This window comes from Haemorhous mexicanus, chromosome 2 (genome assembly GCF_027477595.1).
Source record: "Haemorhous mexicanus isolate bHaeMex1 chromosome 2, bHaeMex1.pri, whole genome shotgun sequence".
NCBI lineage: Eukaryota > Metazoa > Chordata > Aves > Passeriformes > Fringillidae > Haemorhous > Haemorhous mexicanus.
The window spans coordinates 27593980-27619391 of NC_082342.1; the positions used below are offsets into that span (position 1 = coordinate 27593980).

The window sequence follows — 25412 nt, forward strand, 5'->3', positions numbered from 1 at the left end:
AAATACTTCTGTGGTTCACTGATTGGCAACCTCATGCAGCAACATCTTACAAGAAATGTATTGAAAAGCAAGAGGTAGGAGCAAGCAGAAATGCGTTCATGAGGTATCAGCAGCTGAGATGAAGAATTACCTGTCAAAACTTTTCCTGTAAACTCTTAAGAACTATTTGGTCTCAAAAAAGGAAGGTGCAGCTAAAGGAAAGTGGTTGAAACTAGAAAGGAGTTCAGAAAGACTCTGTGATAATGATAAGTACATGACTATTCTTGATGGTATGTGCTTTTGGACATCTCTGAAAAGGAATAGAGTCCATTATTTATTTCTATAGTGAGTGCTAGTCATGTATTTCCACTTCATGCACAAGGTAAGCTCAGTCTGGAAAGAGACTGCTAGGCATCCTCAAAAATGCAGCTTAGCCTTCAGAAGCACACAGCAATGCCAGGAATATCCCACAATCTTTGGAGAAGTGCAAGAATATACACACTGATATTGAGATGCCTTCAAATTAATAGGAAAATGGTTTTTTTTTGTTTGTTTGTTGATTGGTTGGGGGGTTTTGTTTGTTTGTTTGTTTTAACTCTGTGAAATTACAAGTTCATACCCAGAAGATTAGGTTTTATGGAAATCAGACATCTCTGGCCAGGAGTATGCACTACAGCCAGATCTGGTCCTCAAACCTATGGCCAGCACCCAGGGTGGGTTCATCTGATTCATCAATAGCTACAAGGAAGCTAGTCTACATAGGACAGTGAATGCTAGGGAAGATCAATATATATCCCTACATACCCCTAAATTAATCTTTATACATCTCAATATTTCACTGGCAAACAACATTGTTTATTCTGAGCCTGTGACTCTGAATTTCTTTGAAAAGCACCATAGGAAACATGTTTAATTAAAACCAAAGGCAAAACTTCCATGAGGCATCTGTAATTACCTGTCATGAGCTTTACTGAGAGGTCCTTGAAAAGACAGACTTCTGTCACAGCACACAACAGTGCCACAAAGAAGCATGCATCAGGAGCAGATCTTCTGTTGCCCAAGAAGTGTGGGAACTACATTTAAGGATTCATATCCTCTGCTTCCCAGCCTCTCCAAGAACCTTTCCCACAGAGGGTGCATCCCAGCCGTTTCAAGTAGTTCTGAGCCAACACGCCTATGTATGCCATACCCTGTTTTGAGCTGCAAAATGCTGCTCCACAAGTGGTTGATCCTGTAAAACTAATTTGCTTTCCCTGCAAAGCAGGCAAACACATGAAAAACGCCAGGATCATTTAGCCGCCTCTGACGTGCCGGCTGTAGCCATGCTGTGAGGTTCTGGAGAAGCATGTACCTCTCCTTTTGGAGAGCAGCTGCTCTTCGCCTGCAGCTGGTGGAGCCAGCTCCATCTGGAGACCAGATCAGAACCCATTAAGCACAGAGGTAGGAGACTGCTTGGAAGTGGAGTTTGCAAGGCAGGAAGGCAAGGGCTTGGCTGTAGAATTTCAGCTCTTGTAAAGAAAGGAAAAGAAAAGGGAAAAAAAAGCAACCCGTACAGCCTATTGAGCAATTGTTCCTGCATAGCCTCTCCAGTCTAATTGATTTGGACACCACAGCTAATTTTCACTCAGACATCTGTTAGCACACATTAGTGCATGTCATTAGACAGGGAAGCACAGATCAGATGGAGGGGCAGAGCTCGAAGGCCCTGGTTTGGGATGCTAGAATAAGCGAGAGAAACGACGAGAGGGAGAAGATGTTTGTGCAGGGCTGGAATAGTTGGAAGGAGCTAGGAGTGAAGAGGAAGGACTTGGCTTGCTCAGGACATCCCCACCAAACAGTCGCATATGTTCCACTTGCTTACCCAAGCTACAAGCACGCCTGTTCATTCACAGGCATGCCTCAAAGGGCCTGGTCCTCACCAGCACACAGGCAATAAAGCTCCCACAAGGAGCCCTAACGTGTATTCCTCCACATTTTTACTGTTTGCAGGTTCTTTGGTTATGATTGGAGGTCTCAGAGACAAAAGAAAGAGACAAGAGAAAATTATCTTTCTCACCTCACTCCTGCATGGTGTCAGGTTGCTCTGGACATATTCTATATTTAAAGCTTTACAGATATGATGAGTCCTTCCACTGGAGAAGCAGAACAGTATATGAAAGGTACCAGCTAGAAGCATGGGACAGAAGGGAGATAGTAGGACAGCAGAAAACCCAATAAATTTCACAACCTTCCTCAGAGCTCTTTTGCAGCATTTTAGGGGCTGCAGTTCATTTAAAGCACCTGTAACACTAACAGGTCAGGCAGATGATAATTCCAGCCCAGCTACAACTGGGTGCACACCAAACACACCACTTGATACAGCTTAACTTGTCCACCAGTGAGAAAACATTCTCCTACCCAATTTTTTTTTTTTTTTTTTCAGGACCAATGTAAACCCTCTGCCTACAGTCACTGCAGCAATATGGAGGCGTGTGCTCAAATCCAAGTCCAGCCTGAATAAGCAATTCCCCAGCTGAAGTCCCACAGTGCAATGATCCCCTCAGGAGTGGCTGCTGCTGCAGTCATCCCGGGTTCTGCAGTGTGCCAGGTGCTGCGACTCTGCTGGCAGCACACCCTGGCAACACCAGGGATCTGCATAACTGGGAAAGGAGTTATTTGAAGTTGTATTTGTTCACGTACATGGAAGCAAAGGTAAAGATGAAGAGCATAATGAAGTTTCTCTGGGCATATTTCGTGTTTCCCACAGCTTTCCTGTGAAAGATGGAGTTTTTGTATTGATTTGCTGATGTCTGAAAAAGAACTGAGCTCATTCTTTCATGTTTTTGCTCCATTAAGGTAATAAAAGAAGCTTTCTTTCCTTTTGGGTCATACTTTGCACAAAACACATGGGAGCCCTAGTAGCCTTGAGGCTTTAACTCCTCCACCAACTGTGGTGGAAATTAGCCAACAGGCTTTTGGGTTCAGAGGACTGACTGTCACCATGACCATGCAATATTAATTTTCTTTGAAACAACAAGCCAAAAGTTGATGAAACGGCCTTGTTTTTCTTGAACACGCTGCCTGGGAAGGAGGGAGAGGCAGGATTTGTCAACTTAAACTCCATTGATGGAGTGAAGAGGTCAACATCTATTATAGGGATGATACAGATGAAGGTAAGCCTGTCAGTCATAGGATGAAAAATGAAGCTCTCATCTCCCAGCTAGTTTATAGTACCTCTGCTTGCTCTCAGTGTGTCTCACCCTCTGTTCTCTTGCACTGTTTTTGCTTTGGCATAGCTCAGCTGACATTAGCAGAGTTGCTCCCACACCTTCCCAGGCATCGTGCTCTGCCCGACTTTGACAGGCATGTCACTTCCACTTTGGAGAAGGACTGACACACTAACATCTGCACAGTTCTCTGCAAAACCGCCCTTCTCATGCAAGCATCTGCCAGCTGAGAAACTCCATCCCACTAGACAAAGCACTGATCAGGGTGGAAAAAGGGGAAAATAAAAGCTGATATTCCCACCTGAAAACAGTGACTGCCTGCAAAATACAAAGCCAACAGCTCTCAGTCTAGGAAACTGCTGCAATAGCACCCTGGTTTTGATTCTCTGATGAGACAGAAAGCACATGGGAAGAGCTGCAAGAGGAACCATAGAACTGAGCAATTAGCCAGTGACCCACTCAGATTTGCTTTGTTTGCTCAGCAGCTGCACAGCACACACAGATATCTGTCTGCACCATTGGAGTAAGCAGTGCTGGGCTAGCATCTTGTCCTTCTTTTTGCCATACACCCATTTTTGGCCCTAACAGTCAAGTTTTGGTTTTGGGGGAGGGCACCAGGTTCACTGGATGAAACAGGTCACCCCTCAGCAGTCCCAGTTTGTCCCATCAGCTCTACAACAGCCAACACTGATCCACTGCACCCCATTTCCATGGCCAGTCAGGGTAGTCCCAGCCCCATTTTCCCATCAGGGATCAAGGAGGGTGGCACCACTGGGCCACAGGACTCCAGAGGGGACATACAGGGAAGTATGACAAGGGAAGCAAGAGGAAGCATGGGAGAAGGTGTGAGAACACACACAAGGAGACAGAGGAGGGGACAGAGAAGCAGATACAGAAGGATCCATGTGAAAGCGGATATTGCTGTGGAAAAAGCTGGGAACAGCTCTTAGATGTAGGCATGCTGTGCTGGGGGGTAATTTGGAGATACTGTGCTTATGGGAGACCCATGCAGGAGCAGTGGCATTTCTGAAGGGACTGCAGCCCATGAAGGACCCAGACAGGATCAGGAAAAGGGTAAGAAGGAAGGAGCGGGGAAAACAAGAGTAGGAAACCAGGAGCAGCAACAAGAAACCATCACATACCAACTCACTCTTCTGCACTGGCTGTTGTGTCAACCAAGGGAGATGGAGGGACTGAACATCAAGTGTTTGAAGAGGGCAAGAGTTGTCTCAAGGTAGAGGGAGAGGTGTTGGTGTGAGGTTTTCTGGTGTAGCAGCTGGAGTTTCCATTCATGTTTGTAGCATTGTTTCTCTTCTTTCGTTTCTCAATAGTCAAACATTAAATTAAAAGTTTGTGTTAATGGACATAAAATTAAATTAATTTGCACACACCAACCCCCAGGCTGGCTTCTGAGAACCAGTTGGTACTGACAAGAAGAAACTTCATGTGGCTGCTCGAAGAACAGCAAGGTGAGGAAAAGTCTGGGTTTGTTCCTCCCCCTTACATTATCTACTTGGACACCATGGCTACCAAAGTCTGTGAAGTCCATCATGAAAGGGAACTGAAAATGGGGTTTGTTTTAGTTGGTGCCAGGGGCAGCCTTTATTCTACTGTGTGTCTTCCCACAGCCTGACTGCATGGGCTTCATTATCAGTGTTTATCAAGGACCTCAAAGTGTGCTGTTCAAGCCCTATAATTCCTGCACTGGTGAAACACCTAATTATAATCCTAAATATATCCATGCAGAAATTCAAGCATTAATGAGATAGGGTGGGAAAAGTGACTTACTGTGGGTAATATGAATGACTGACACACTAGGAAGGGTACCCAGCAGCAAATCCCCCAGGCTTGTACTTCAGCAGAAGGTGAAAAAATAAAATGGATAACAGGAAGTGAGAGAAGGAAAAGGAAGAAATAAATGCAAGATAAGGAGACAACACACAGAGTGAGGAAAGCTATCAATGGTAAAAAAGGCTGCTTCAGTGCATGCCAAACAAAAAATGGAAGTGACAGCCTGAGCTGCAGAGTGAGAATGCCCCAGACTAAATGGGAAATAGCCAGAGTGGCCTACCATGACTTCCACAGTAGAAAACACTTTGTATTTGGGATGCCTGTCGAGGAGGCAGGAGTCCCTCTGACATTTGCATGCTTCAGGGCTTCCCTGAAGGGCATGCTTCCATTGGCAAGGAGAGCAGTTGGGACAGTTGGATAAGATGCTGTGAACAAGGCTTGCAGCATTTAACCTGCATTAGGAAGTAACAATTTACTCACTCACTCCCAGTTACAAGGTACCAGGGCTCAATTACATGGGAGCCTTTAAAGGAAGGAGCATCCATACATTATCACAGCAAACAAGTCAGTGTGACTTCGTTCAATGGCATCACACACCCTGGAACCTATTTCACATCCCGTTGGCCAGCTGAGTGAGAACTGATTGCACACACTCCCTTGTTTCTCTGTCTGTGTGTATGGTGGAGGAAGACCCCAATTCATTAAAGGAAACCTGTTAAAATCCCCTGGAAAAATATATTCCTATACAACCAAGAGCTTGTATCAGTGAGAGAAGGAAAAGCACTTTGTTTTTCCTCACTCTTTACAGCATTACAGCATAGTAGTGACATCACAGGATCTTTGGTGTAACCCTCCTGCTGTTCAATTAAGATATAAATGCAGAGATTTTCTCCACTGCCCCTCTGAACTGAAGGTGATTTTTCTGCTTCTTACTCCTGCACCATCCCCATCATCCCCTTGACAGGGACTCTGATTGGGTTTCCCAGGTACACAAAGCAGACTAGCTCCTCACCCCTTCCTTAGCTCCACCACAGAATCATAAAATTGTTTAGGTTGGAAAAGGCCTCCAAGACCATGAAGTCCAACAAATAACCCAGCACTGCCAAGACCACTACTAAACCATGTCCCTCAACACCACATCTACAGGTTTTTTAAATACCTCCAGGGATGGTGACCCAATCATTTCCCTGGGCAGCCTGTTCCAGGCATTGACAACTCTCAGTCAAGAAATATTATCCTAATATCCAATCCAAACCTTCCCAGGTGCAACTTGAGGCCATTTCCTCTTGTTGTACCACTTGTTACCTGTGAGAAGAGTTTGACCCCAACCTCACTACAGCCTCCTTACAGATAGCTGTAAATAAGGTCTCACCCGAGCATCCTTTTTTCTAGACTAAACAACCTCAGCTCCCTCAGCTGCTCCCCATCAGACTTGTGCTCCAGATCCTTCACCAGCTCCATTGCCCTTCTCTGGACATGACTGGGCACCTGAACATCTTTCTGGTAGTGTGGGGTCCAAAACTGAACATAGAATTCAAGGTGCAGCCTCACCAGTGCCAAATACAGGGGAACAATCACTGCCCTGCCCACATCATCATACAGCTTCTGGTTCCCTGTCCCCACCACACAAATAACAGCCTTAATACCAACAGCACTTCTTCCCTGGGATGTTCTCCCAATTTGAATCTTTCTGGAGATAAAGAAAGTCAGGATATTGATGGAGATAAAGACAGTGAGGAACAAGGGGGTGGTATTTAGGCTGAAATTGGAAGGAGGTTGACCATCAAACCCTTTTTGTTTCTGCTACAGCTTTCCAGTTAAGGCAGAAAACACCACCTGTTTGTGCAATGGGGCTTTGTATGTTCATTACCTGTGATAACACAAGGTCACTTCTGAGAACCTGACAGGAGCATGCCCCAACTCTGCAAGGTCTACAAGCCTTCTGCATGCAGCCTCACAAGTAAAGAGTTGAGAGTCAGAGAATTTACCACCAAAGCTATTTGGAAGCCTGATGCACAGCATAGTATTGGATCTAGAGATCCCCAGTAGGTACTAAACACAGGAGTGACCTTCCTCTCTACTCTAAAGGAGAGTAAACTCTTCTTTCCCTCCTGCCTCCTTTGATCCAGTCAGTCAGGCTGGCCTCAGCTTTTCCACTTCTTTGTACCGGGAGCAGTTCCCCACTGAGTATTTAGCAGAAGGAGTGTTGACTGTTTGCCCATCACAAACTTGTTGTTTCTGCTCCTATACTGCCCTAGAGATGAGACAAAGCTCTCCCACAGATGGTGTGGTGAGATGAGCCAGGGACAGCCTGGCTGACAGAGGAGCTCCTGCCTCACCTTCATGAGGTGATGGGAACGCAGTGCCAGGTATAGGATGATAACAGCAGCTGGAAGCCAGCTGTGTGTGCTGCTCTCCTGGCTAGCCTGGGTACCTCTTCTCCAAATCCCACTGCTCACAGGAGGAGGTGTGCAGCCATTATGAGACATATTGTGATGCCTTCAGGCAGAGAAACTCTGCCAACAACCAGCTACTTGCTCTGGAGCAACAGGGAGAATGCAGCTTTCTTTTTTCTTTCCTTTTCTTTTATGCCCTGTGGATGAGGTGCAACCTATTTTTTTAACCTATTTAAAGACTTTGATTGTGCTGTCTGTCACAGTATTTGACTATCTTCCACAACAGTCAACAGTAATATGGAAGTCACCCACAGTTTTCTTGGGGCCCTAGATAGGTTAAGGCAAGCCTAACTTAAGAAAATATTTACTTCCTTCTCTTCTTTGTATTGGTTGTTGATCTTCAGCAGTTTTGGGAGCAAACACAATGTTTTTGAGTGTGTGCTGTTTACACCCCGAACAAGGCAGACGTCAAACCTCTCAGAAGTTCAGCTCCAAAGGATAGCAAAAGAGGACTGAGAGCCTTTCATTGACAAACACCAAAAGATCAGGCATTAGCAATCCAAAATCTCCTAGGGAAGTGGAAATGTGGTACCAGAGTTGCTCAGAGAGCTATCTCCCTGATCATTCCTGAGCCTTACTACACTATAGTACTGTATGTAGAAAGCTCCAGTTAAGGGGCTGGAGACATCTTTCTTCTTTGGCCAGGAGCTGCCTAGAGCTCTACTGGCTCAAGAAAGGGGATGCTTTTCATAACTAAAGAGTCAGAACCCTTTTAAACTCAAGAGACAGAATTTACAATCCAAATTTCTACCCTGACCTTCAACTGTGTAATAGTCAAACACTGAATAAAATCCCAACAGCATGCTAGAATCTCCTCCCTGTGGTCAATGTTCTGTGGGGAAAGCCTGGAGGATGGACAGCAAAACAGAGAAAAATGCTTCTAATAATTTCTTATAATAGAAGAAGCAAGCTGCACCAATATGCAAGGTTCCCTCTGATGCTTAAAAGTGAACTGGAGTTTTTAGTGCTTAGCCAAAGAAAGACTGAGAGGCCCACAAGCACCTTATTAGTGACAGACAGTAATGTGAAAGAAGCTATTATGTCTCAGGTTACTCAAAACCTTTAATGCTGATCCAGCTCTCCTCCTGCTTACACAAACATAACCCTATTTGCTCTTCCAGAGATAATCAGAATCAGGCTGTTGGTGGAGGCATAAACACAATTTTCTTATGAAAACAAACTACAGAAGAATTTACACATCAATTTTAAGCTGGTGAGGATGGTGGTTCAGTTAATTTACTCTCCCAAAATAAAACATTTGATGTAAGCATTCCTGGAAGTATTTGAGGCCAGGCTGGATGAGGTTTTGAGCAACCTGGTCTAGTGAAAGTGCCTATGGCATGGGGGTTGGAATGAGATGATGTTTAAGGTCCCTTCCAACCCGAAACATTTGGATTCTATGATTCTATTATTTTTAACTTTACCCCATAGTCAATAAATCAAGAGTGATTTTGAGAGGCAGATTCATTCCAAGCGTTTCAAGACTTTCTCAGGTTAGACACCTTTTAGAAGGATACAGGTCAGTGAGGTAAGTCCCAGCCAAAATTTGCACAGTCACATAGATTGTACTGGCAGTATGCTGGGGATGACTCCGGCCGTGTCCTCACCAGTTCAACACAGTCCCCTAGGACCTGAAGAGCGTGGGCAATGCCAGATGCTGGTGTCATGGTTCATCAACAGCCCCAGATGAACCTGAATCAGATCCACGGCCTGCGCAGGAAAAGGAGGCCAGGGATGAAGTTAGAGATATGCTACCTAGCACCCAGGTCCAAGGTCCATCCAAGAGGTGGCACCAGAGACTCAGCTGAAGACGGTGACAGCTAATAAGCTGATCCAGACCTGAGCTTACATGGAGAGTAGGTGGATACCCTTGAAGAGACTGGTCAAAGTCCAGTGAGTGCACTCAGGGTTCTGGCAGACAATATATTTCCTGAAGAAGTAAAAATGGCTCTCCATAAGAAGGAAGATGTTGCACCTGTCCAGAAGACCAAACAAGGCACATAACTTCTCCATCGCTAGCCCAACATTAACTTTTGTAGGAATAAAAAAATCCAGTGGGGATGTATTTAGTTATTAGTATATTAGTCTTTCCTCTCTAAAAGTATATTCACTGCAAGCACTTTATATGCAGAATGACTAATTGGAATGAGCTGTGCAATATTCAGCTTAAACCAGCTCCTTTATGCTCAACATCCGCCAAACATATAATGACAGTTTATATTTTCATTGAGGATTCAGCATCTGGGCAAAACAGAGAAAGCTTTACGAGTCTTCACTCTAAGTCAATTAGAATTTAAATATAGGTTGAATGCTAGGGAGAAGAATGGGACCTGCAGCAATTCAGATCTCAGATGTTCATGTACTCTAGAGACAGAAGAATCATTTGCACACTTATTCTATCTTCCAGGGCTGGGGGCATTCGGAAAGGCAGGTTTGTTCTCTGCTGCATATCTAATAGTGTTTTGGCCAACTAGTCTTTAAACTTTCTGGGAAATGACTCTTCTACCTTTGCCCTTGGGAGGCTATTTCACAGCTGAATACATCCCATTCCTGATTTGCTCTTGCTAGTCCTAGCTATGACCTCCACAGGACTACACACCTTCTTACTTGGTGAGTTTAATAGATGTTTGAGGGTGTTTTTGCACCAAGACCCAATCCAACATGCCCCAGCACTGGTACGGAAAACATCAGGAGCAATTTTCTGTGAAGTCAGTGAAATTGCACTGATACAAACCAGATCTCAACTACTACGTGGACATATACATGCACACATGTATGTCTGTCACCCACTACCAGAAGTATCATTTCTAATCTAAACTACTTTCTTCTTTTTCCCCTCTCCACTCCCTCTGCTGCTCATTAAAACTTCTCTCTCCCACCTACAATGGTGAAGAGTCAGCAGGCTGCCCAGGTAGCATGAGCTAATGGGAACTGACAGCCTGCCACCGTTTTCTGAAGGCTGATGTTTTGATACCTGTCTGTCTTCACGCCTGACTGCTTCTATGGAAGACTTTTATCACAGGGAGATTGACCTCAGGCAGGAGACATTTTGTGTCACTGTGAACAATTGAAACGATGACACGATGGGGATGGCAAGGACTCACCAGCAGCAAAAGGCAAGGAGAAGAAAACTGATGAATACCTGCTTTGCCATTGGCAGTGATTGGTCTTCTAATGAATAAATTCACTGAAGAACCTTCACTGTGGCATATTTTGAGACCCTCTAAGAGGCAACATTAACTGATGATAAACTAAAATACCAGTCAAGATATGAGAAGTACTTTCCCACTGATTTACAACAGTCTGGGATCCAATTAGAGAGTTCTGCCAACTAGTGCCTTGTGAGGTTCATATGCTGCCTCACAATGGCTTATGGGGACACAGTCTGAATTACCTCTGATACGTGAGTTTTGGCACAGTAATTTTTACTACCTTTTACTGCAGAGATGTGGAAGAAAAAAATAGTTAAAATGTTCACAGCATGGATACCTGTTCATACCTAAAGAAAGTAAACAATTTCATTACTGTACTTCCCTGCTGAGGTGCTGTGTCCCACATGAGCCTTAGTCTGGAGGACTCAATATTCTCTTTATTTCCCAAGCTCAATATTCCTGGCTGAACTATCTTAAAGATACACTTCAGTCTCCACTCCAACTGAAAGTCATATCCTTCTCAAGAATCATAATTTCTTCCCATTTGAGGTTTCTGAGGCTGCCATGAAAGGAAAAGGTATTCATCAAGAAAAAAACCCAAAACCTTCCTTCCCTCCCTGCATGGTGTCAAGTGCGCCCCAGATATGCCTTGCAAAAAAATCAGGTCACTCTGCTTTTAGCTCTATAGTACTGGGTTGGAAAGCTTCTGAGAAGGCATGATTGTACACCTCCTAAGAGCTCAAGACTCCTCTTTCTATCAGTAGTCTGAGCTTCCCCTCCCAGAACATGCCAATGCTGAATGTCCTAGATCAAGGAGGAACAGAAACTACAAAAAACTGGGAGGTATAGCATCCAAGACAATTTTCTATATCACGTGTTCCCTTCATGTCAGACACTGTCCATGCATTATGCCTGGGTGCCCTCTCTATCCTTAAGAAGTCTTCCTGCACATAAAACTTAAATGTAGTCAAGCAACTGCCCCTTGTGGGGAGCTCCAGATCAAAAATTTCCATGAGAACTGATAGAAAGCTTTTATCTCCACAGACTTCTCCCCAGACTGATGAATGCTATTGCCACTTCCCTCCAAACAGAATATGCCTGCACTGTACTTAACCCTTCTATTTGGAGATCCTTCTCTACATCAATTATTCTGCTTTGGCTTATCTGCTGGATTTACTACATTCCCTAGGATACGCAATGCCTCTTAGGCAGTTTTCTGGCAGAAATGTACAAGAAATTTATCCTTATAGATTTTTTTCCTCAAATTGGGTGGCACAATATCAGTAGTCTTAGTCTGCCCTCAGTAGCTTCAAATGAATTTGCAGCTTCTGACCAAGAATATGTGCTTACTTCTTCATTAGTGGGACAGCAGACACTTAGCAACATAAATGGTGCATCAAGCATTGAGATTTACTTCCTTAAAGATGGGTATCACTCAGAATGGGCTGTAACAATCTCTGAAGAGGCCAAGTGCCCTGTAGCAGCAATGAATAAGGAATAACCAAGTAGCTGGACAGAGCTGCAAAACTGAAATTCAAATTCATACAATGCTGAGGGAGGCCTAAACCATCTGGGATGGTGGTTTAAGCTCATCTTGAGATATGGGAATTAGGGCTTGCATAGAAGAGAAATTGCAATTTTTGTATATTACCCAACACTGTTCACTCATCCCTACAATCATCCAACATGCCCTAATTGCTTCAGTATGTTCCTGCAAAACAGAAACCGAGAGTGACTTGGTCAGAGACAAAGACACAGATCTAAGATGTACACAGAAGCAGTCGTCCGATAATGATGACCAGCTGTCACAGGCAGCAGAAACCTCCTGGCACTTGGCACCAGCGAATTTTCAAATACCCGCTGGTTGCTGCTACCCCATTAATTGTGGGCACTTTGCCCAGTCTACATTCCTGAACAGCTTTTTTCTTCTCTTCCCCTTCTCTCTTCCTCGCAGACTTCTAACACAGTTAATAAAAAATTTATTGGGGCAATGAAATAAACACCCATTTGATTTGATCTTGGAGCCAAAGAGAGGAGTTTCTGCTGGTCAGGTGTAGACTCGAGAGTTTCTGTGATTGCTGTCAGAAACGTGCCCACAAACCCAATATGAATAGATAAATGGAGATGGAGAGGTGCTTGGGGGTGTTTTTTTGGAAGGTGGAAAGTTTGTTTGTTGGTTTTTTTTTAAGGGAGTGGAAATGGTTGGGAGACCAGACCACAGTGTGTCCTTGAACAGGGGGAAAAAGAGGATTACACTGTTAAATTTATAGAAAGTAATGGACTTTGAAGCATCAGACACATGGCAGCACCCAGCACTGATATGCAATGGGCACTGCAGTTCCTGAGAACTGCATATGCAAGCCAATAAATACCTGGAGTTCCTTTTCTAAATCCTATATAGTTTTGCCTTCAGGGAGAAGAAAGAAGGTGGTAAGAAGCACTTGGGTCTAACACTAGTGACATCTCAAAGGAGTTCAAGGACTAGAGAGATGGGGAAGCAGGAAATCTGGGAGAAAAATTAAGTACCCTGAAACACTTTGGGCTAGAAAAGCAATACTTATCTTGTGAAAAATTTAGCCTGTGCCTCAGGCTGTGCTGGGCTGGTGGCAGAAAGTGCAGAAATCTTTGCAGGGGAGTCCCTTACTCTCTGTCTCAGTGGGAGAGAGCCGGCAGGAGTATCCAATCAAGGAGACTGCAACCTTTCACTGGGATAACTTGTATGAATTTATGTCAGGCTTATAGAAAGAGATTTGGAAGGGAATGAAGCTGCCCTTCGCAAGGACAGGTAAATATGTCAGGGATTATAACTGAAAGCATTGTCCAGTAAAGAACAGATTATAGACTAAAACAAAATGTATTGTTATACTATTTAATGTCACACAGTGCAGGTTATGGCAAGAGGAATAGTCAAGACCTGTCAGTGCAGCTGAGAACACAGACTGTGGGTAATGACAGAGTCTCCAGAAGTAGTTTTTTACATTATTTCATCTTTCCTGCATAGACATACAAGGTGGATCCATGCCACCAAATTCTAGACATTGAAAAGTTTGCTGTGTAACTCTAAATTAGTCATTTACATTCCACTTGTAGTCCAAAGTAAAAGAGACTTCTGAGGGATGATCTTTCACATTATCTCAAGGCAGACAGCAGAAAGAGTAAGATCCCACCTTCTCACAACAGACCACAGATGAGGGCCAGATGAGTAGTTCAGATTTGTGTTAGCAGCACTCAGACGTCTAAGATTAAGTGTGATGAATCTCAGCCTGCAGTGCACCCCCTCTGTTTGCAAGACTAAGTGTCCATACGGACCAGAGATGCAACACCTTCAGAGAGTCTCACTTAAAATACTAAGTGACAGATGTTTACCTCTGGACTTGGATTTTAGTCCTGTCTCTGATAGGGTCTCTGTGCAATTTATTCTGCAAAACCACACAATGCCCTGGATTTGTTAAAAAGAGATAAACCTTTAATGACCTTGAATGGCAAAGCCTATACTGCCGGTGAGGTTTGTTCCCTTTTGCTACAGAGAGCAAGCCACAGCCTCTTGTTTATGCTCCAGTCCTTTGGACTGCTATGGACACAACCATGAGATCACTCTTGGGCTCTTTCCCAGAATGAACAAGTGCATCCCCTCTCAGAGCAAGAGCAAGCACAGCTGATACGGACAGCAGACTCCAGACATGCAGATGATGCCAAGTTCAGCTTCCTCAACCAGTGAAAATCCTCCAACACCAACACCACAGACCCTGGGATTTCAAATTCCTCCACACGTTCTCGTGCCATGGAACACACACTGGCATCATGTTATAAAAGCACCAGACTGCCAAACTGTGTCCCAGCCTTTGCTTTATTTTAGGTACTTCTAACCAGAAAATATAGTAAACTAAGCAGTAAACAACCAAACAAACAATAAACAACCAAAAAAGAAGCATGTTTCAGGACACAGGGTCACCACAGGAAGCATGGAGGAAACCAGCCCTCCCCACTGGTCCACAGTGTAGTGGGGACATGTTCTGTTCATTCCAAAAGGTAGCACCATCAAGAAGCACAAACATGAGCCAGTCTATGCCATCTAGCTTGGAGTCCAGGGCTTTCCCTGATACTATTCACACAGAATGTACAGGCAAAACCAAGGTGTCTACCTGAATTATGAAGGTGGTCCACAGGCTTTACACAGCTATAAATATTCTCCTGGAAACCAAACATGCCATGAATTATGAGAAATACATTCACAATAGTTAAAAACACAGTAGGGGAAGTAGTCACTGCCACCGTGTTAACACTCCCTTCAAACCATCCATGTGAGGATCATGAAGGGTGATATCCCTATGAATTTTGGTTCTTAACCTCATTTTGTAGGTCAACAAGTGGATTAATCTTTCAGGTAAAATTGTGAATTTGGAGCTCTATGCAGTCATAATCCCTAAAATCATAGCTGGATTTGTATAGTCAAGGTCATAAGGCTTCTACCTTGCACAGTCTCACAGTCTGTTCCGTAGCTATTTGGGGAGATTTACCGAACTTATTCCCAAAGACTTTTTCCTTTTTTTTTTTTTCCTTGCATTCAAAACAGGAACATACCCAAAAAGTCACATTCCCATCAGTCTAACAAGGGGACAATCATTTTGAAGAGACTCTCCAGAATACAGCTGCTGCTGCAGCACCTGCGTGAGGGCCATGTGGAATTGAGGCTTAGGAACTTGCTTCTTGGCTTCTCTCCCTGTGAAAGGCTCCTTACTCTTTTACTTTGCCTGTCTACACTTAACACATTAATGGCATACTTGCTGTATACCAAAGCTGAGAGCTGATCCTCCCAGTTAGCAAAACCTGAGGAGATGTCCCAGTCAGTCTCTGACTCAGAGTACAGTTTACAGTACTCTAGCCCTAACACAGAACATCTTCTGGTGACATATCTCTGGTCTCCCTGCTGGGAATTTTCTCAAAGCACCAGGCACTGGTACCAACCTCTCTTATGACCCAGCCAGCCATGGCCAGATGCCCCAGGCCCACCACATCACCTGCACCCTTTGCAGAGATGAGAATCCACATGCCCAGACAGTGTGAGAACAAATTGAGGGCACCTAAAGGTGAGACGCCATTATGTTCAAATGACAGTCCTTTCTCCACTCATTCAAAGGGAGTGTCTCCTTACCTTATAAAAGGCAAAATTTTCTTATACTGCTGATAGAGAAGACAGAGAAAGGAATAAAGAAGATAATAAATAGGCTGCCAGAGGCCCAATTTACGCACCCCAAAATTAATGAATCATTCCAATTAAATTATTTGCCCTAAAATAAAACTTATCACCAAAATCCAATCGTCGTTTCATTAAAGATGAGCTCCATAATAATATTTTTTTTTCTCCACAGATTTTTTTAAAGGTAATCTTCCTGGAATGAGGAAAAAAAGGCAGTTGTAGTCTACTTTTCCGTTTGAGAAGCGGTTTTATTTTTGAAGGACTGTTCCTCATTCTTATTTGTGTCCACATAATAAAGACATTCCTGGAAGATTTTATGAAAGACTGTTGATACACAAGATCATGCAATCAAATAGTCAATGTAAGGGAAATCTGATACATGAATATGGAGGGAAATTTAAAACCAGCATTGCTGAAGCCTCAGAAGCCTCTGGCTTTTGATATCAGAACTGAGAAAGCTCACAACCCTTTATTTGGGGATTTCCAAAGGCCCTTTCAGGAAAAGGAGGCAGGCAAATGATGGCCCTCCCAATGCATTTCTGAGAAACAATGGGATCTTTCAGACTTTTAAACACCACTATGACTTCTCAAGCAGGGCTTGGCTCCTGCTACCAGAGCGCTGTTCACTGATAGCCTGAGCCTGGTAGAGACCCAGAACTGCTAGCAAGAGTGGCCACGTGTGCATCCTCAAACTGCTAACACCAACCTTTGTTCCCTTCCCAGGAACAACCTTTTTCTTTCCTATTTTCTGATGGAGAGTAACAGTTTTTTACATGATATTTGGTTGTTTTTTTTAAAAAGCACATTTTCCAAAGCTATGGTTGGCTTTTGAGAAAGTGCTCTCTGGCTGAATAATCTGTAAATGGAAGCCACATGTCTAAGTATCTGTTTCCTTTTTGTCTATTTTGTTGTATGCACATTTGGCAAGTTATTTTTCCCCTCTAACTATCACATCTTGGGCTTTGTTAAATGAAACTGCTATTCTGTTATTTTCTTGGTGTTTTTCTTATTCCCAAGCAGCCAACTACTGACATTTTAGCAGCGATACAGGAAATGTGATATTAAGTAATTATTTTTTCAGAGTATTTCTTCACTTTCTGGTGAGTAAGGAGCTGGTACTGGGGTAGCAATTTCAATGTTTCTTAAGATAAAAACAAGATCTGAAGCTCTTAAAAAACCATCAAAATCCAAACCCTGAAAGCCTATTACCTAATATGATTTATCATCTGTTGTTTTTGTGGAAAGCAGTGGGAGGCTTATCCTACAAGGCACAGCCTGCATACAGACTGAAAGGACAGAGCACAGATCCGTTCGGGAGTGATGAGGACCAGCACTGGATAGAGACAAATGGTAGGAGAACACAGTTACCGTGGGTCAGCTGGGGTCAAGCTGCACCATGCAGACACAAGGATGCTCTACTAGGCACAGCACAGAGACCATGTACACTTGCTTTTCCACACTCTCGTTTTAGAAACACCATCTCCTTATTCCCTTCTCCGAACTGACAATTTCCTTATTTCCGTAAATAATTAATATTAAAGAATAAAATTGAAAGCTCTTATGGTAGGAAAGAAATCTGCTTCTTTCTGTAAGACTTGATGTTGGTTTTGAACTGCTGGCTCAACTTAGGTTTATTTTACAATCTGTTTCTAGCTAATTCCAATTTCAAATGAAATCTTGGCTCCAATGGAGAAAAATTCCCTTTAATTTCAGTGGAATCTAGATTTTGATCCAGGTTCTCATCCACTAACAAACAGCTATGATGACTGTAGACGGTAACACAGCAGCCAAAACCAAAGAACAAAAGCTGGTGGACCCCAGGAATCTGGAATTTCTTCCCATATGGAGTTTTGAGCATGGAAGACTTGCAGCATTGACTCAACTGGAACAGATGAAATAAGAAAAATAGGCAAAAGGAACACACTGTTCCACGACTGCTGGAATCGCAAGGCCTGGGTTACCACAGCTGTATGCCCTAGGCCCTGTTTCCTCCTACCTTCAGACCTCTTGACTGGTTTTAGTCAAGGGGGCACCTGTGGACAGTAAAGCTACAAAAAAGTTTGATCTGAGTCACAGAAATATGGAATATTATTAACCTTAGCTATCACCCACATTGCATGTAAAGAGACAAACTGTCCATAAAGTTTCTAATGGAGACTAGCTATATATCTTTTCTCATTATTTTGTGTTACAAATCTAAAGCTTCAGATCAGATCTTTTGAGAATTTTTTTTTAAAACAGATTTTTGCTAATTTTCAAGCTCGTAAGCAGTTACAGGCCAGCCATGTAAAATGAGTAAGATATTTATTCCCGATTATACCAACAGTTCTTTTCTGCAAAGAAATCTCAAGAGGATTTGGCAAAAAAAAATACTATTCACTCACTACTGATAAGACACTGGTCATCATGGAGGGAACAGGCAAGGGGAATCTATGACTTCGGACATCCAAGGGGACATACCTTGTTGTGGGCCAATTAGGTAAAATTTCAGAGCTCACAAGAAGTCAAGGCAATTACTAGGCTACCACAGCCCTTTTTTTAAAACAGTGGGAGCGGGAAGACACTTGGCTTTAAAATGGATTGATATGTGCACTCTCACAGCGAATGGTTATTTGTGCTCTCTCTAGGGTTAGCAGACTTGGTGGTGGGACTAAGTTCTTGCTGTGTTAGGAGCTGAGAGAAAAATATTGTCCCTTCTCCCCTCTCTTACAGTCCAAGCTAAGACTTGGGACTGCAGACTGAGCCCATCAGACTGAGAAATAACATGGCAAAACCTTTTAAAGCACTATGTGAATCTAGAATCAGCTGATCAGACAAAATCACATAATATCAACTGATACCACTCTGAAGAGTCCACTCAAGCTAAGCTGATTTATATCACTAAGGACTTGGATTATTGTATCAAGAGCCTTCGTCCCAGCCACAGGAGAGTATTCCCTGTATTTTGTGCTATACTTTTTTTCCAAAATATGTAAGCATTTTTTTAAGTATTCCATTTTTGTCTCCTGCCTGCACCTGCAAAGCCAGCACCAAAATATTTCCAGAAAAACCTCCTGATTTATGCTCTAAGAAGTGATAAGCTCCAACCAGTATAACAGAGCCAAAGCCTAAGCTGCATCATATCATTCCAACCATGCCAGGAGATAAGAAAACAGAAGTTAAGAGGCGTCAGGACACCATGGGGATGCAATAAAAATACTAGATGGGGAGTGAAAGGAAATTCTTTGGTAACTTATGAAACACCAGGTGCCTTTTCCTGCACTTTATGAGTTTGCCAAAACAAAGCAGAACAGAAAACCTAGAAAAACTGCCACTAATACTACTGTGTGCCTGACATTCTGGAATTACTTTTCTGGAAGAAATGTATGGTCCGTGGTAATAGCAAAAGTGGTGTAGCAAGACCTCTCATGCTTCAATTGCCCAAGACCACTCCTTGATCTCTCAGCTTATTTTCCCCACCAAACTGCTGTCACTTCCTTCCAAGTGTACTGGACTTCTTGCTTCCAGTTCCTCTAATAACCTGAATTTATCTCCTCCCTTCAGTCTTTTTTTTCTCTTCCCCCACCACTCCCAGTAAAATTATCTTTCTTCCTTCTTCCCAGAAAATTCATATTCCCATGTTATCTCATTATTCTTTGCAACAGCATGCCAAATACACTGTCATTTTCCCACTGGCGCTATGTCCCGAAAAAGACAAAGCGGTTTGTGCTTGCTCTTACCTACTGCACGCTCCCTGGAATGAAAAACGCTACAGTGTTAGTGCTCAGAAAGATCCCTCCAATTTCTGGGCTCTGCGCCCACAAAGCAGAGAAGCCAACATTTCTCAGAGAACAGCATCTGACTCCAACATCCTTGCTGTCTAGCTAGCAAAGGAAAAATAGCTTCAGCTCTCTTCAAACTGCTCTGCTTCCAGCGCTGGCCTAAGAGGTGGGAAGGCCAGGAATGCCATGAGAAGACAGGCTCCCACCACAGATCTGCTGAGCTCAAGACCAGCCCCACTCCAGTCTCTCAGCAACCCACCACAAGCCATGACAGCCACCAATGCTGTATTCTGGCAGGAATAAACACTAGTAAGGATTGACAGAAAGAGGTGTGGAAAGGCTAAAAGGATGCATGGCTCCAAAAGGACTTCTCAGACTGAGCTCCTGCCTATAGCCAGGGGAGAAACAATGACATTCCCACTGGTCAATCTGTCTGATGAATTTTGGATGGCTACTTAAGGATGAACTGGATTGGGCCTGAGAAAAGTCTTGTCTCCTTTCTTATGACAAAGGGAGTCCAAGACAACCCACAGCAACAATAACATCTAAATTTGGTCAGAAGAACCTTATTCTGTATCAGGTGCCCAGCTGGTGACTGTAAGAAATTACCTCCACTTGATACCTGACATCAGGCTCCGAGAAAACATACTCTTGTGCCTTGCATCAGTTCTGCTTAGAAATCTTTCTCACAATCCCGAAGTTCAAAGCATTACCTTTCCTTATTGCTGTGCTCAGAAATGAGGGCAAGGGCCGGGCATATCACAGAACTACAGAGTTGCTTAGGTTTGAAAAGCCCTCTAAGATCGCTGAGTTAAGCTAGCACTGCCAAGCCCACCACTAAACCATGTGCCTAAGTGCCATATCTACACATCTTTCAAATTCCTCCAGGGACAATGGACAACACCCTCCCACATCAGCTCTAGACCCAGCTCTAACCAAGGGTCTTGCTGGCAGAGCAGTTTGTGCTAGGGAAGCCAGACTGTCCTCAGCTGCCTGTCTGGTTAAAGGATCTCTCTGTGCTGCACCAGTCACCAGCAAAAAGTCTAATTTCAGGAGAGTCGACTGAGAGGGTGCACAGCTAATCTACTCATAGAGTTAATAATAAACTCTCTATGGTTAGATCCCAGCAACAACAAATACATCTTTTTATCATGTTAAAACAATAACCAGTGAGTCTGAATCTTTGCAAGAAAGGAGCACTACAAAGGACAATTCATAATGGAGAAATGGTACACTCTGTACTTCTTTTCACATGCTGATGCCTATCAGATAGAAAGAAAACTGTAGGATTTGGCCTTAGCTGCTATGCACTTGACTTTGGGTTTGTGATTAGGGCTGGCCAGTAAACAAGCACTCCTCTTTGTGAACATTTGCTGCTGACATTTCCAAATTTGTTTTTTTTTGCCAAAATGACAAAGCCCTTAATTTTTTTTCATTAAATTAGCATTAAACCAAGGGAGAGCCCACAATCTTTACAATCAATAACTGGGAATCACAAGAAATGTTATTGAGTCTGCAGGAATCCCAAGCCGTGAGTGAAAATGTGAACGTGCAGCTCTTCATACCTCAGCTGAGTATGGTTAGGTTTTAGATGGGCTGTGGCAATGCTATACCTTTTTGCCTTCATAATTTTTACCAAAAAAGCACCTCAGACCTGTAAAACCTTCCTGATTAAATTTTAATCAAACTCAAAAACAATGGAATGTTTTTGTTTCGCTGAAAAGTTACAACTACTGCCATTCACAATGATGCCTACATATAAAGGTTCTGGACAGCAACAATTTGCTTTTTCCTAGTAGAGTTTGGATGGGCCTAGGTCTTTATTGCAGAAATTTTTAAACCCCATGCATGCCAAGATCTCTGTGCCCTTGCACCTCTCATCCTGATGAGACAAAAAAGGACTACATGAATTTCTCCACTGTTACCTAATGCCGAGAAGGGCTTGAGGATATTGTGCTAAAAGAACAAGAACCCAAGGTAATGCTGGGAAAGAGGCAGCCACTGTGTGCCTGTTACGACTCAATTCTCCTGGAACAAGTAACTCAGCACACTGGAACAAATGATTAAACATCCCATTTATAAGCACCGAGAGGATAATAATGGAGTAAAGGGAAAAAAAAGCAATGTACTTTTGGCAAACACGTATCATGCCACCTAGGCCTCATTTCCCTTTTTTTGTATGATAGCTGGCATAACAGATAATGCAGAAGCAATATGTGCGATTATGTGATATATCTTGACTTCAGAAGACCTGACAGTCTTCAAGAAGCTAAGAGAACACGGTGGATGTTAAATCTCCATCAGGATGCTTCAAGGACCTGCAATCAACAGATCGCTCTCCACCAGGGATGGAGGGTTTAATGGGCTGCTGCCACAGTCTGCTTTTGTGTCCTGATCTCTTCAATACTTTAATTAACACCTTCATGATGGAACAGAAACAAGGAACCTGACTTTTGTCGATGACACGACATTGGGGGCAGTTGGAAGTGCTTTGGAGCCCAGGATCATAAGGAACCTGAAGTGGTCTCCATGGAGAGACCAACCAGATGGCATCCAACAGCAGTGAGCACAAAGCAGTATTCTCAGGAAGGGGGGAAAACAATTAATGTTCAAATACAAAAGTGAAGAATGAGCTGCAGACCAGTAAGAGAGGATTAGAAAGGCAGAAAGACTAAATTAGTGAAAGCAGTGAGGCACTCATATAAAAAAGGTAAATCTCATTTCATTTTGGAGTTGGGTAGGTGAAGTGTGATATGCAAAACACGGCTAGTACTTGTATCTGCATGATTGAATCCTGAGCTGGAACTCTTGTTTTGGTTTTGGACAGTACATTTAAAGAAAACATGTAGACAAATCAAACAGCAGTGAAATATATATGCCACAGGGGTTGAAAAAATACGACCTCTGGAAAGCAGTGAGCCTATTAAGCTGCACTAGAGATCTCTGAGACACAGAAATTTAGGGGTTTCAGGCAGATAAAAGGTAGTTTTAAGGAAGAGGAGAAATAACCACTATGTGTCTTGGAAGGCCAAGAAATAATTGGCAGCAAAATCAATTTGGATCATATATTAATAAAAGTTTTCCAAATGCAAGGAGAGTGAAACAATGGACATGCACCAGCTATGCAGGTACATCTTCAAAAATACATATATGGGGCAGCAACTGTAGAGCTGATCTTGTCTCACTGCATAGGGAGGGACCAGACCATCCCTTGCAGGTCCTTTCAAGTGTTCACTCTTTTGTTCAATCACCAGCAGAAATAACTGGGGTAGTAAACAGAAAGCTTTGCAACTGGCCAATATACCCAAATTGAAGCAGCACAAAATGCTGTGAGTGAGGTGGTGGCTCAGGGCAGTCTCTTGGTGTACTCAACCCAGTGGAGAGAGCACCTGGTAGCAACTGAGCTGGGCGCAAACAACCACCTCCAGTCTAGAGGACTGTAAGCAGTGCTGCCCACCTGGGTCAGAAAAATGGGAGAGATGGCCACAGCTGTATTAATTACTATTTTGGCAGTGAATGCCTACTTCTACTAGCAGAGAAGCTTTATGTTTACTAGCTTTATTTTTCAAAAGATGGGAAGAGTTATGAGGATAACTTTTTCTACTTTTAACTGTCCGTGAAGTTCTGATTTTTTAAGTGTCATTTCATTATACCCCTTTTAGACCTCTGCAATATGCCCAGTTGAGAAGGACCTTCAATCCCAGTTGAGAGGGATTTTATCCATGGACATACAAACTTAAGAGAGGAAAGGAATAGACTGAGTAAGGTGTTTTTGCAGAGATTGTTGCTGGCAAAGTAAAACTGGTTCTTCCCACGTCAATACTAAAGGACTTGGGCATATACATTAGAGAGGTGATGTCCCTTTTTTCTGTGATATACTTCTGCAGCTCTGTCCAGCAGGGTTCAGCAAGCAGAGCCCACCTCAGGGAAAGCTGATTTTCTCAAGGCTGGAAAGGACCTGGTCCTAAAATGCAACTCCATTAGACTGCAGTGATCTAAACAGAGAAAACATAGAGGATACAGTGAAGCCTGCCTACTTCAGCTGCCATTGTGGACATGGAGTGGTCTCCAGTTTTAAGGGCTCCTACAGCACTCTAGGATTTGCTTACCCACTTATTAGTCTCTGATATACCTATCCCATTTGTGTCTAGAGGTAAGAGAAGTTGTGCTCTCACAGGGGCTAGACAGATGAGACAGTTGAACAGGAAAAGATTCAGGATTTGTCTTTGGTAGTGGGATGCAGAAATACCTGTGACAACTCTGAGTGAGAGGAATAGGAAGACTGGCATTGCCCTAAACCAACCAATTGTCTCCAGGGCAGGAGCAGCTGTCATTGCAGTATCTTTCACTGGAAATCCAGGCATCAACCATGTGCACAAAGCTAGCAATGAGTCTCTGATCCTGGTTTGCTTTTGTTTCCCTGAGCTTGTTCAAAGGAGACCACTGACCATCATCCCAGAAATCCTCCTCCCAGATTACCAGGCAGACCAGTTGACTACTCTGTCATTTAACTTATTTTTATATTTGCTATGCCCAGAGCTTCAAATAGCCAATGTTTTGAAATGTATGAATAGAAAAGCAAGAGAAGTAAATAAACTACATAAAATAAATAAAACTAAATAGTTTAGTATGACTCAATATCCAAACTCCTTTAATTTGCACTAGTAACAGACTATTTTTCAGGCAGACAACCTGCAAATCTTGGAAAAATAACAATCAGTAAAAGAAAATCGTATTCTGAGACTACAGGGATTATTTTCTAACATACATTATTTTGTACTGAATTAGTTTTATTATTTAAGATTATTTTTAAAACATGTTTAAAATGAGACTAACTCTTCCAAATTGGAAAGGATTTTGTATTTATATTTCCCTTCACCTTTTTACCAGATTAAATTTATTTTTAAAAAATTAAAGCTATGAGTTTTACCTAATTACAGGATTATACAGTAAGCACAATATCACAATGGGTCTTTTATGAAATCTGTGGAAGGTGTTAGAACAAAGATTACCCACAGATACCTTATTTACAGGCATTTAGACTTTAGGAGTGTCAAAACCTAAATTTTCTTATTCTCAGAAAGGTGGCAGTAGTTCAGAGCCAGATACCCACGTATTTAAGTGAAAGCTAAGCTAGAGAACTCAATTCTGCTGCTTAGGCCCATATCTAATAGGCACAAATAAAATTAATAATACATATGCATGGCTCTAGAATTCATTTGTCCCTATATTTTTCTTGACAGGTAAATGGAAATTGTGTGCTGTGAGATTTCACCAGTAATAAACCACTTACAGAGGGCTGGCTCTGCTCTGCTGTAGCGAGCAGTGAGGCAGGGTACACCTCCAGGGCTGGGGAATGCATTTCATGCAGCAAGCACTCAGCCAGGCCATGAGAGCGACTCTGTGTGTGGGTGTGGGCCACTCTTTGTGCTGCTGGGGGGAGGATTCTGGGCAAGAAAAGCAACCAGGAACCTTCTGGCTCACTACACCTGTGTGTAAAGCATCACCTCTGACCACATGTCCAGACTTTGTCACCTTTCACTTAGGATGCTACTTAGCCCCCCAGTTTGCCAAGTAGTGCCAGCAAGGGGAAAAATCCTTTCCTGCATGCATTTATAATCAGAGCAATTCAAAAACTTGTTGGGGGAAATGAACTCTGCAGCCTTATAGGTTACTAGACAAATCAGGAGAAATAACAAATTCCTGCCTGAAAGATAATATAGAAGTTGAACGTATCTGTAATATGTATCTAACACATTCATAAATATCTATCAACTAAGCTGCTTCATAAATATTTTAGATAAATAGGCAGATAGGCAAAATGGCGTGAAGATTTAAAGCAAAACTAAACAAAACTGGGTAAACTCACT

The 25412-nt window shown here is 42.9% G+C and overlaps 1 protein-coding gene across 3 annotated transcripts in view; it reads right to left on the bottom strand.

Moving 5' to 3' along the window:
- The window catches only part of LSAMP (limbic system associated membrane protein), a 991767-nt gene that overhangs the window by 135367 nt on the left and 830988 nt on the right, over nt 1-25412 (bottom strand). The gene's annotated exons all lie outside the window — the stretch shown is intronic.